This window comes from Phyllobates terribilis, unplaced genomic scaffold (genome assembly GCF_046119375.1).
Source record: "Phyllobates terribilis strain yellow unplaced genomic scaffold, ASM4611937v1 Scaffold_11__3_contigs__length_659146591, whole genome shotgun sequence".
Classification (NCBI taxonomy): Eukaryota; Metazoa; Chordata; class Amphibia; order Anura; family Dendrobatidae; genus Phyllobates; species Phyllobates terribilis.
In genome coordinates this window covers 584,165,605-584,178,627 of record NW_027362771.1, presented here as the reverse complement: position 1 = coordinate 584,178,627, position 13,023 = coordinate 584,165,605, and the positions used below count along the sequence as shown (strand labels likewise).

The 13,023-nt window shown below is 43.8% G+C and overlaps 1 protein-coding gene and 1 long non-coding RNA gene across 3 annotated transcripts in view; one reads left to right on the top strand and one right to left on the bottom strand.

The window, feature by feature from the left end:
• The window catches only part of LOC141167006 (uncharacterized), a 39,313-nt gene extending 32,083 nt beyond the window's left edge, over positions 1-7,230 (bottom strand). Inside the window, exon 1 of one of the 2 annotated variants that reach the window (XM_073654292.1) lies at positions 7,152-7,230. The gene's annotated coding sequence lies outside the window, so the exon portion shown is untranslated. Of the gene's footprint in view, positions 1-3,452; positions 3,476-7,151 lie in introns of those variants that run through there. The other variant, XM_073654291.1, reaches the window with a different exon arrangement.
• LOC141167007 (uncharacterized) lies at positions 7,144-11,337 on the top strand. Its single transcript, XR_012251375.1, has 3 exons — positions 7,144-7,287; positions 8,768-8,909; positions 10,955-11,337. It is a non-coding gene; the product is annotated as an uncharacterized lncRNA (long non-coding RNA).
• Positions 11,338-13,023: the final 1,686 nt, after the last annotated feature.

The window sequence follows — 13,023 nt, the reverse complement described above, 5'->3', positions numbered from 1 at the left end:
ATAGTACTATTACTATTAGCCCCAATGCTTCAATTCACTGGTCGCCGCTCCAGTCCAGTGTCTCTGGCACCCTCCTTCCTGCCTTATACTCAACAAGGGAAAGTGTTTCAGCATGGTACTGGATCAATGAGGAAAAAGCACCGATTAACTGCTGATTTTATTATCCAAGCCAGCCTCCCTTTTGCTATGCATGTGTAAATTATGGGGCTGGTTGACTTTTCTCATATATCGGAGAAGGGGTTGGCTTATCTTTAAAAATGTGAAGTTAGATGCCTCCTTTATTCATAGCCTTGACCTAGATGGAGATGGATAGATATTTAGATCAGCAGTCAGCCAGCCCCCTTTACATTAGCAGTCAGCTAGCCCCCTTTACATACATTACTGCAAACAAGCTGAAACAGGAAACTCTGCTCTGTTCTATGAAATGTGACTGCAGCCATCACAGTTGCTGTACCACTCTGTGTTTCTACAACTGCCATGTCTGCTGTGTCACTGTGTCTGCAGCCATCAAGCTTTCTGTGCCTCTCTATATCTACAACCATCAAGCACGTGTGCATCTCTGTGAGCCTGCAACTATCAAGCTTACTGTGCCATTCTATATGTTTGCAACCATCAAGTTTACTATGCCACTTCTTGTGTTAGTAATGATAAAGCTGGCTGCGCCACTCTTTGTGTCTGTAACTACCAAGCTTACTGTGGCGATCTGTGTGTCTGCAACCATCAGGATTACAGTGCCACTCTGTGTTTTCAACCATGAAGCTTACTGTACCACTCTTTGTGTTAGCAACCATCAAGTTTACTGTGCTGCTCTCTGTGTTAGTAACTGTCAAGCTTACTGTGACACTTTTTGTGCTAGAAACCATCAAACTTACTGTGCCATTCTTTGTGTTAGCAATAATTAAGCTTATTGTGGCACTTTGTGTGTCTGCAGCCATCAAGATTACTGTGTCATTCTCTGTATTTGCAACAATCAAGCTTACTATGCCACTTTGTGTGTCTGAAACCATCGAGCTTACTATGCCTATCTATAAATCTGCAACCAAAAAGCTTACTGTGCCACTCTATGTATCTGAAACCATTAAGTTTACTGTGCCACACTGTGTTTGCAACCACCAAGCTTGCTGTGCCACTCTATGAGTCTACAAACATCAAGCTTATTGGACGACTCTGTGTGTCTGCAGTCATGAAGCTTACTGTGTCAATCTCTGTGTTTGCACCCATCAAGTTTGCTGTGCCACTATGTGAGTCTGCAACTATCAAGCTTACTGTACCTCTCTGTATGTCTGCAACCATCACCCTTACTGTGCCACACTGTGAATTTGCAACCATAAAGCTTACTGTATTGCTCGGTGTGCTTGCAACCATCAAGCTTACTGTGCCACTCTACAGTATGAGTCTGCAACCATCAAGCTTACTGTGAGACTCTATAAAACATTGGATAGCACTCGGCTGTGTTATACGCTGGTGTAAGCAAACCCTTACTGTATCTCTCTGTGGGTCTGCAACCATAAAGCTTACTGTATCACTCTGTGGGTCTGCAACCATAAAGCTTACTGTATCACTCTGTGGGTCTGCAACTATCAAGCTTACTGTGACACTGTGCGTGTTTGTGACCATCACGCACCTGTTGCTATCTCTCAGTGTGTCTCTGTGCGTGGTGACATTTATATGAGTGCGTCTCTGTGTGTGGTGACATGAGTATAAATGCATCGCATTGTGTGGTGACGTGTGTATGTGTGCGTCCTTGTATATGGTAAGTTGCATCAAAAATTTTTGAGTGGACAGCCGTGACTATCAGTCAGAATCTCATAATAACAAGCAGTGAGACTGAATTCTCAGCTGAATGTTTAATGTTAAATGTATGTCTGTTTATGGATTGTAGGGGTTTTACAAGATCTGCCCTTTTACTAAGCTTGTATTATATAAGCATATTTCAGTTTTACACCCCTTCTCCTCTTTGCCACCACGGTTGGTGAGATTCTCACTCTACTCACTGAAGTTGGTTCTGGAACTGCAGTTATACAGTAAGTTTGGTTCAGTGGGACTATGATAACACGTCAGGATTTGCCAATCAGCAAAAATCTGAGATTGAAACTTGGATATCTGTTAACGTGTGGGCAGATCTGCATGTGGATCAGACTTTTTGCCACGTAAATAGTCACCTCTTTAGGTGAATTTGCTATGATATTAACCCCTTAAGGACCAAGCCACTTTGTACGTTAATGACAAACCTCCTTTTTTAAATCTGACCACTGTCACTTTATGAGGTAATTACTCTGGAACACTTCAAAGGATCCCACTGATTCTTAGAATGTTTGTTTCGTGACATCTTGTACTTCATGATAGTGGTAAAATTTGTTCTATATGACTTGCGTTTATTTGTGAAAATATCTGAAATCTGCCGAAAATTTTGCAATTTTTAAACTTTTGATTCTTATGCCCTTAAACCTTATAGTTATGTCAAACAAAATAGTTAATAAATAACATTTCCCACAAGTCTACTTTACATCAGCACAATTTTTAAAACATAATTTTTTTGTTAGGAAGCTAGACTGGTTAAAAGTTGATCAGCGATTTCTCATTTTTCCAACAAAATGTATAAAACCATTTTCTTAGGGACCACATCACATTTGAAGTGACTTTGGGGAGGTCTATATGACAGAAAATACCCAAAAGGGACACCATTCTAAAAACTGCACCCATCAAAGTCCTCAAACCACATTCTAGTTTATTAGCCCTGCAGGTGCTTCACAGGAATTAATTCAATATGGAAAGAAAACATGAACATTTTACTTTTTTTCACAAAAATTTTACTTTAGCTTTAAGTTATTTATTTTCACAAGGATGGCAGGAGAAAATGGACCTCAAAATTTGTTGTGCAATTTCTCCTGAGTATCCCGATACCCCATATGTGGGAGAAAACTACTGTTTGGGCGCACGGCTGGGCTCGGAAGTACTGTGTGACAAATGGGTTCACCCCCTGCCATCCAGGCATGATGCCAACGCCGCTGAGCGTCCCGGTCACCATGACAGCGCATGCGTCACTGCCGGCTGACATCCGGCATTAGAAGTTAGCATGACCGCGCTACCGGGACAACGGACGTCACTTCCGGGGGCGGGCACGGAGTTAATTAGCCCGCGGTCCGCCATTTGACTATTGGACACAGTCCCTTATAAATACACACTCTTGACATTCACCTATTGCCACTTGACAAAGGCCCACGCCGAAACGCGCGTCGGGGTTGAGTACGGGTTCTGGTTCCCTTTAGTACATCTCTCCATATAGGTAATATGACAATACCCTATATGCTAATGTTTGGTTATAGAGATCCTCTATAGTGGACCATTATTTTGAGACTGTCAGTATATATGCATAGGTGTAGTAAAACAGATATTGTCACACTATATATATATAGCACATGTTAACCATATGCATGTTTCTGTAAACTTACCTGTGTACTTTTTTCCATATGGCAACTGCTGTTGATGTTTCTACTCCACATTAATTAATCTAAATTTTAAACAATAAAGTTTATTTTATTTTTTGTATATTATGGACGGCATTATCATTATTTAGGCGATTTTGTCGCCTCTCCCCTTTACTTTGTTATATATGATGATTTGTCATATTGATAGTCCTACTTCTTGACAGCCATTTAATATTATTATATATGTTAATATGTTTGTTAGTAAATCATGTATATGGCTGATTTCTGCTAGTTCCATTTATACTATAATGAGGCCGTAGAGTTACTCTGGACGCTGTCTGGCCTCTGTTCAGCGTTGTCCTTCTTTTCAGAAGTATACAAAAGTGTGGCGGACTGCGCTTTTATGCACGCCTAAAAAGATGAACACCACCGGATCATAGGCCAGAAGGTATCCACAGTGCCTTCTCTGCCTCATTACAGGGAATCTTCAGCCGGGGATTCCGTCTCAATCGCGTATTTCAAAGATTCAGGAAACCCCGGTGTAAACGCTCAGCGCAGAGTGCAGGATAAATGTGAGCCGAGCCTTACTGTGATCTTTGGGAGGCAGAATGAACAAATCAGTAGTAGGTGAAGAATTGGTTTTATTTATTTTCATTGCTGTTCCTCATGAGGCATAATTGATTAAGCGACTTTATTCTTCGGGTCAGTGAGATTACATCAATACCAGATTTATATCAGGTTTTTATTTTTGGCAGCTATCACACACTAAAAGACGCTTTTTTTTTTTATTTTAAGAGCTATAATTTTCCTATATTTCTGGTGACATAGTCGTGATGGCTTGTTTTTTTGCGGGACGAGTTGATGTTTTTCTTATTAGTACCATTTTCGGCCACAAAATATTTTTTGATTGCTTTCTATTCCGGTTTTTGGGAGGCAGAATAAACAAAAAACAGCAATTCAGTAATTATTTTTCTGTTTTTTTTTATGCCGTTCCACGTGTGATAAAATTGATAAGGCAGCTTTATTCTTCGGGTCAGTACGTTTACAGCGATACCCCATTTATATAGTTTTTTTTTGTTTTGCTGCTTTTACACAAAAAAAAAAAAAACATTTTATAGAAAATAAGAATTATTTTTGCATGACTGTATTCTGAAAGCTATAACTTTTTGATTTTTTTCATTGATGGAGCTATCTGGCAGCTCATTTTTTTGAGGACAAGATGACGTTTTCAGCAGTACCATTTTTATTTACATATGTCTTTTTTGATCGCGTTTTTTTCCACTTTTTTTCCAGCTGTATTATTTTCTTTTACTGCATTCACTGAAGGAGTTAGCTAGTGTGACAGTATTATAGGGTCAGGTTGTTCCGGACGTGGAGATACCAAATATGTTTACTTTTTTTGTTTATTTCTTTTTTTTTACATAAAATGTTGTGTTTATTGTTATAATATTTTTTATTATTATTATTTTGTATTTTTTTCTTGTATTTTTACAATTTTTTTAACTTTTTTTTTGTTTTCTATATCACTCTATGAGACATTCACTTTTTTCACTTTGATCGCTGGTATAATGCATTGTAATGCTTTATATCTGTCAGTTATTCACTGACAGAAGCTTCTTAGATCATCCTCTGAGCTTGGTGACCTGGGAGTCATCATGACGATCTCGGGTCATCATGGCAATGATCGGGCCCCCGCGATGATGGCACGGGAGCGCCGATCTGAAGGGAGAGGGAGCCCCAATGGCAAGGGTCCCCACACCTCTTCCCGTGCCGCTCAGCTGTCAGTGACAGTTTAAATGCATGAAGGGCATTTACCGTCATGATGCGGAAACTGACACTCGATCATGACGTGCTATGTCCGTCATTGGTCATGAAGGGTTTCAGGTTGGCTTGTAGATATGTTAATCAACTAAAGAAGAGGCATTAAATCAAATGTATGATTTTTGGAGGTGCAGTCCATGCTCCCTTTTTTTGCATTGCATATTCTTTTTTCTTTCTTGGACCAGCACTCCTCCCATTTGGCACAGGTGATTTTAATCAGCAGGAGACTGCAAAGAGGGTCTAGCCTATTTTTGCTCTCACATGAGAGCTTAAGGAAGGTGAGTCACAATGCTCCTTTCTTGTGGTGTTGGTGCAGTGTAGCGGTTGCTGTGGTTTTGTGCTTGTGGGGCAGCGCGGTGCGGCCTGGAGTCATGGGGACTCGGTCTTGCAGCATGGGTGCTGTGAGGCACCAGGCCGCCCGCCCTGCTGGTGCATTGTCGCTGTGGTGGTGGTTGGCGCACGGCTCCGCTCCTGTTCAGGTAGGAAATGTTAGGACCCACTGCGAGGTTTGCCGTGACGTGGCAGTGGGCTTCATACAGTCTGATCAGAATGTTAAACTAAGAACCTCATGTTCAGTTATATATATTTTTGCAGAAGAGGCATTAGATCAAATGTATGATTTTTGGAGGTGCGGTCCATGCTCCCTTTTTTTGCATGTTAATCAACTAAAATTTACCACCTAATTTTTTTCAGTGTTTTTGCAGCATTTTTTCACCCATTCAAAAGAATAGTAAAAAAACAAACAAAAAAAAATAAATATCAAAAACGCTTGTAAATAACGAGTTAAAAGCACCTCAAAATTGAGAAGAAAAACACTTACTTTAAGCAACATTTTTTCTGGAAAAAAACTTTTTTTTTGTGCAGAATTTTCTGCTGCAAATACTTAGCCTGTACACATCCCCTAATAACTGTACAACTGTGCGGTTTTGGTGCATTTTTTTTCTATGCGCTTTTATGGGGAGCCTAAAAAAAGCATTTTTAAGTGCAGAATAAAATCTTTTCTGTGCTATAAAAACAGCATTAATAATTCTGCTTCAGATCTGCACCAAAAACAAATTAAATAAAAGGGAAAATGCAATCTATATTACCTCTGTGCAGTGCGCTTGTCGCTGTATATATGCTGGGCGCGGTGCGCTTGTCGCTGTATATATGCTGGGCGCGGTGCGCTTGTCACTGTATATATGCTGGGCGCGGTGCGCTTGTCGCTGTATATATGCTGGGCGCGGTGCGCTTGTCGCTGTATATATGCTGGGCGCGGTGCGCTTGTCGCTGTATATATGCTGGGCGCTTGTCGCTGTATATATGCTGGGCGCGGTGCGCTTGTCGCTGTATATATGCTGGGCGCGGTGCGCTTGTCGCTGTATATATGCTGGGCGCGGTGCGCTTGTCGCTGTATATATGCTGGGCGCGGTGCGCTTGTCGCTGTATATATGCTGGGCGCGGTGCGCTTGTCGCTGTATATATGCTGGGTGCGTGCGCTTGTCGCTGTATATATGCTGGGTGCGTGCGCTTGTCGCTGTATATATGCTGGGTGCGTGCGCTTGTCGCTGTATATATGCTGGGTGCGTGCGCTTGTCGCTGTATATATGCTGGGCGCGGTGCGCTTGTCGCTGTATATATGCTGGGCGCGGTGCGCTTGTCGCTGTATATATGCTGGGCGCGGTGCGCTTGTCGCTGTATATATGCTGGGCGCGGTGCGCTTGTCGCTGTATATATGCTGGGTGCGTGCGCTTGTCGCTGTATATATGCTCGGCGCAGTGCGGTGTGGCACGGGATATTGCGGTGGAGCTGAGTTTTCAGCGCGTCGCCTCCTCTCCTCCAGTAATAAGGTCAGGGCGAGCTGGTTTGGTAACATGCTGTAACATTAGATACTCTCTGAAGAAAAGCCGGAGGGGAACTTACGTAACCTGCAGAGGAAATCAGAGCAGCCATTTGTAGAGCAGCTGTGTGATCTCCCGGGTCATTGGAGGTAGAGGAGTGCCAGTGGCTGAATTCACACATTGTGAGCAGGAAGCTGCGTCGTCACACCTGTACTCAGGTACATGTCTCACTGCACCGTCTGGGGTCAGGACATAATGCGTCTTTGTGGTTAGTCTGCTGTGACTGGGGTCACCGGGTGCAGCCACTGAACAGGTGGGGTCTGAGATTGTAAATTATAAGGATACTACATTTACTGACAAGCTGCATATTCTTAATGCCTTGCAGATAAATTGTATTATCATTCACCAACCATTAGAGGGCGACAAATACATGGCAGAGCTATGTGACATGGAGTCTGCTCCTCCCACCACAGGAAGACAGTCAGGAGGGAGGAGCTATGTGACATGGAGTCTGCTCCTCCCACCACAGGAAGACAGTCAGGAGGGAGGAGCTATGTGACATGGAGTGAGCTCCTCCCACCACAGGAAGACAGTCAGGAGGGAGGAGCTATGTGACATGGAGTGAGCTGCTCCCACCACAGGAAGAAAGTCAGGAGGGAGGAGCTATGTGACATGGAGTCAGCTCCTCCCACCACAGGAAGACAGTCAGGAGGGAGGAGCTATGTGTCATGGAGTCTGCTCCTCCTACCACAGGGTGACACAGGCAGGAGGGAGGAGCTATGAAACATGGAGTCTGCCCCTCCCACCACAGGGTGACATAGCAGGAGGGAGGAGCTATGTGATATGGAGTCTGGTCCTCCCACCACAGAGTGACTTAGTAAGGAGGGAGGAGCTATGTGACATGAAGTTTTCTCCTCCCACCTCAGGATGACACAGGCATTAGGGAGGAGCTATGTGACATGGAGTCTGCTTCTCCCACCACAGGTTGACACAGGCCAGAGGGAGGAGCTATGTGACATGGAGTCTGCTCCTCCTACCACAGGGTGACAGTCAGGAAGGAGGAGCTATGTAACATGGAGTCTGCTCCTCCTACCACAGAGTGACACATTCAGAAGGGAGCAGCTAGGTGACATGGAGTCTGCCCCTCCCACCACAGGGTGACACAATCTTGAGGGAGGAGTTATGTGACATGGAGTCTTCTCCCACCACAGGGTGACAGAAGGGAGGAGCTATATGACATGAAGTCTGCCCCTCCTACCACAGGGTGACAGGAGGGAGGAGCTATGTGACAGGGAGTCTTCTCCCACCACAGGGTGACAGAAGGGAGGAGCTATATGACATGAAGTCTGCCCCTCCTACCACAGGGTGACAGAAGGGAGGAGCTATATGACATGAAGTCTGCCCCTCCTACCACAGGGTGACAGGAGGGAGGAGCTATGTGACATGGAGTCTGCTCCTCCCACCACAGGTTGACAGGAGGGAGGAGCTATGTGACAGGGAGTCTTCTCCCACCACAGGGTGACACAGTCAGGAGGGAGGAGCTATGTGACAGGGAGTCTTCTCCCACCACAGGGTGACACAGTCAGGAGGGAGGAGCTATGTGATATTGATATTCACTACACCTGACCACCTGGGAAGTTGATATTAACTGCTTTTTGACGACATTAACCCCTTATATCCTTACACTACTATTCCTAGACTTGAATGGATGAAGCTTGTGGCTACAAGGAAGTTGGAGATTTGGGACGTTGATCGTCAGGTAGACATCAATCACACCTAAATGAAGAACTATACACTTTATCCCGGCATTCCTCCTCTCGTACTCAGATTCTCTCAGAGCGTGAGTGAGCCACATTCTACTAGAAGTCTCCTTATAATACAGCCTTCAGCTTGTTAACTTACTAATTCACCAGGGATGTAAAAATCTTCATATTTGTAATCATTATTTTACCCATAAAAAGTATGTTCTTACATTATTATAAATATTGACCAATAGGCCATGAAAGGATATTATTTGCTAACCCACTAGACCACCCATGGTGTTATCTATTAACCTCTTGAGCATTAGGGACATAATTTCCTCATCCATTAAACTGCAGAATATTATTTATTAAACTACTAGACCATCAGTGATGTTTTAATGGGTTTTTCTCACCAATAAAATGTATTAATTTTGCAAAGCCAAAGTGGTAATTATCTTTACGATGCTGACCCTTATTATTCAATACTTCAGCCCTTCAACCCCCGGCCGCTGGATATCACCTTCTGGCCAAATCCTGACTGATGACCTTCCATTCTTGTCTCATCAGTGCTTGGTGTTTATCATAATTTCTGTGTTTCTGCTTTTTGAGGATTCCCCACAATTTCTCAATGGGACTGAGATCTGAGCAGTTTCCTGGATGAAAAAAAAGTGCCTTAAGTTATAGGCGCATTGCGCATGTGCGGTATGTGCAGCCCTGTGACGTGCAGGGGAGGGGGGAATATTTTAATTGAGTAGGTAAGCGGGCATTTCTTGGCATCCTCCTGTCGCCAAGCCTAGGAAAACGGATTTTATAAAAAGATATATCAAAGCAAGCAGACCTCTAATATGGGCCATACAGCTATGTATAGATTTACATTTCTATCACCTGTATGCCCATATTAGAGGTCTGAAAAGTCCCAGGAGGTGACAGATTCCCTTTAAAAATAAGAGTATATTATAATGATCCTGAATAAAAATATCTGTCCTACGCTGAGCCCCTGAATAAATAATTGCCTCTCACTATATTCCCTGCAGTAAATATGACCCACACACTGTCCCTCCTATGGTACATGCTCTCCACACTGCCCTCTCCTTTCCATACTGGGCCCCTCTTCACACTGTCCTCTCAGTGGGTCCCCCCTATAGAGCCCAGTCTCTACACTGTGCCCCTTCATCACATCACACTCCCCATCCTTGGCATACTTTCCCCTCCTGGCTGTGCCCTCACACTGTCACCCCATGCTACACCCACCCAACACTACTCAGTCTCTATGTTGTGCCAACTCACATTTTTCTTCCCCCATACTGTCTCCTCGCACTATTCCTCTTAATAGTTTCCTCACATGTTTCCCCCTCCTCATACTGTCTCCTCTCATGTCGCCTCTACTAAACATACTGGTTCCTCAGACACATTCCCCCCCCCCCCCCCCATTTCCCTTACTGTGTCTGCACACATCACATCACCCTCGCTCCCCATACTGTGTTTGCACCCATTCCCCCCACTCACCATACTCTGTCCACATACATTCCCCTTCTTCACTCCCCATATTGCGTACGCACCCATCCTCCCCATTCTGTTTCCGCACCAATCCCCCACTCACCATACTGTATTTGCATCCATCCCCCCGCACTAAATCTTTCCCACCTCTCTCCCCACACTAAATCTCCTCAGTCATAAAATAAATAACCCCCCACATTAAATATTCCCCCAGCCATTCAATAAATCTCCCCCCACATTAAATATTCCCCTAACCATACAATAAATCTCCCCCTACGCTAAATTTTCCCCCAGCCATACAATAAATCTCTCCACACACTAAATATTCCCCCAGCCATACAATAAATCACCCCACATTAAATATTTCCCCAACCATACAATAAATCTCCCCCCATATTAAATATTCCCCCAACCATACAATAAATCTCCCCCACACTAAATCTCTCCCTCACACTAAATCTCCCCCCAGCAATACAATTAATCTCCCCCCATAGTAAATATTCCCCCACAACCATACAATAAATCTCCCCCCACACTCGGCATTTATTTTACTGTCGCAGCGGCTGCAAGTGTCACGGCTGTTAGACAGCACATGAGCTGCTGGTGTTGAGGGCTACATGTCATTGATGGTATCATAAATTCACAGATGTACTGTTCTATATTGAAAGAGAAGATGCCGCCATCACTCCGTGCCCTTGGTAGACGTGCACCTTTCCAACATGACAATGGTCTACACAAACATCTGTTGCATTTGTGAAGAACAGATCGACAGTGATTCAGTGGCCAAGTGTCTCCTGATCTGACCCCAACCGAACACCTGTGGGAACCTCTGAAGACACAAGTTGTCATCACTCTCCATCCAACGTCCAGGCTCTAAGAGAACTCGTTATTGGAGAATGGAAAAATATAGATTCATTGCATGCTTAGAAGACTTGAAAACAGCACCATTTAATAATTACTCACTGATGGGTGCCAGGCCTCCAAACAATCTGTCCAAACTGTTGCATATCAAAGAAGGTATATCAAAAGGTAGCACTCCAAATAATTTTTTAGAAAAAAATGGACTTTATTGAGCCCAAAAAGCAACGTTTTGGCTTGAAAAAGGTTTTGTGAACTGAAACGTTGCTTTTTGGGCTCAATAAAGTCCATTTTTTCTAAAAAATTATTTGGAGTGCTGCCTTTTGAGATATATATATATATATATAATATTCCTTTTCAGTAGTTGTTGTAACAGCGTGTCCCTCCCCCGGCCTGTGTTCCTGGACTGCAATGTAATCAGGCCTGGGTCAAAATCAAGTGGGGGATTCTGTCTTTGTTCTTTTCAGCATAGGACTCATCCAATATAAGCCTGTAGCTTCTGGAAACTTCTCAAGGTAGCCACATGTTCAAAATAAGTGAGACCTCTCCCCCATGGATGGGCTGATCCCAGGACACATGGTTTGGTCAGTTAGTTTGATGCTGTGCTGTGTGAAGGGCTAGGACCTGTGCTGAGGCCAGATCCTGGTGCCGTGTATGGACTATTGGAGATCCATTGGACATTGGAGATCAGCTGCCACGTGGGATTGTGTTGTGTCCCTCATCTGTTGGATCCATTGAACTCATCCCAGGATTATTTCTGCCTTTTCCCTGATGCTGGATTACCGGGTGGCGCCCCCAGAACTATTCCCTTTTTGCATGGACTCATTGCGGACTCTAAGGAACCATATTGATATTAGATGTTCTATTTTCCCTGCCTCAATAAATCTCGTTGGATTGATTATCGGCCTGGGGTCCCTTCCTGCTGTGTCGCACACCCCATCACAGTTGTGCCTCCAGCCGTCCCCTCATTCCTGGTGCTAATTTAACCATGCCCTTTCTTGTCAGCCAGACCCTCAAAAGGCCACTACAAATTTTGCGCAACCCGTTACTTGAGTTTCACCCTGTAAAGGGCTTTCCCAGGTGGTGATCTGTTTATTAGCTCTGTGGACTACTAGAAATACTCTAGACTAATACACATGTTATTCTTCAGTCCTCTGGCTCGCCAGGGATGGATATGGCTCAAGGACTCATAAATAATCAGGACCCCTAGCACACCAGGGCCATGACCATAAATTACTGGATCATCATGGACTCTATACTGGGTCACTATTAACTAAGCACAATAGCACATAATCACTGGATATTGATGGACCATATTACAGGAGCAATTAAATAATAGAATAAAAACCTTGACCTCCGTGTTATTTATTGCACCACTGCACCACCACGGACATTATTCACTAAACTACTGAATTACCAGGGATGGTTCAGGAACGAGATAAACTGTAACGCAGAGGGTCATCTGGCCATTTAATAATGGGTCAGGGAAGCTGTAACAGTGGCCACCGGGTAATTATGGACACGGATACAGAAGCAATTCACATTTTGGCTTGTAGTCAGTAGGTCTGTAGATGCTTCCAGCAGGATGTGAGGGTTGTACGGACATAAATCATGCAGATGATCACAAAACACGCACTTCCCACTTGACTTATGATAATACGGTTATTACAATATTTACAGCGTGTAATAAAATATTCATGGAATAAAGAATTTTCCGCTGCTTCCATTCACAGAGAAAAAAACATTAGCTGCTCATAATATCCCAGCTGAGAGCCCAATTACCTCCGATTACAATAAAAAGACACAGCGGGGGTCCGATAAACTTTAACGGCATCTTATAACTGGCGGCCAATACCG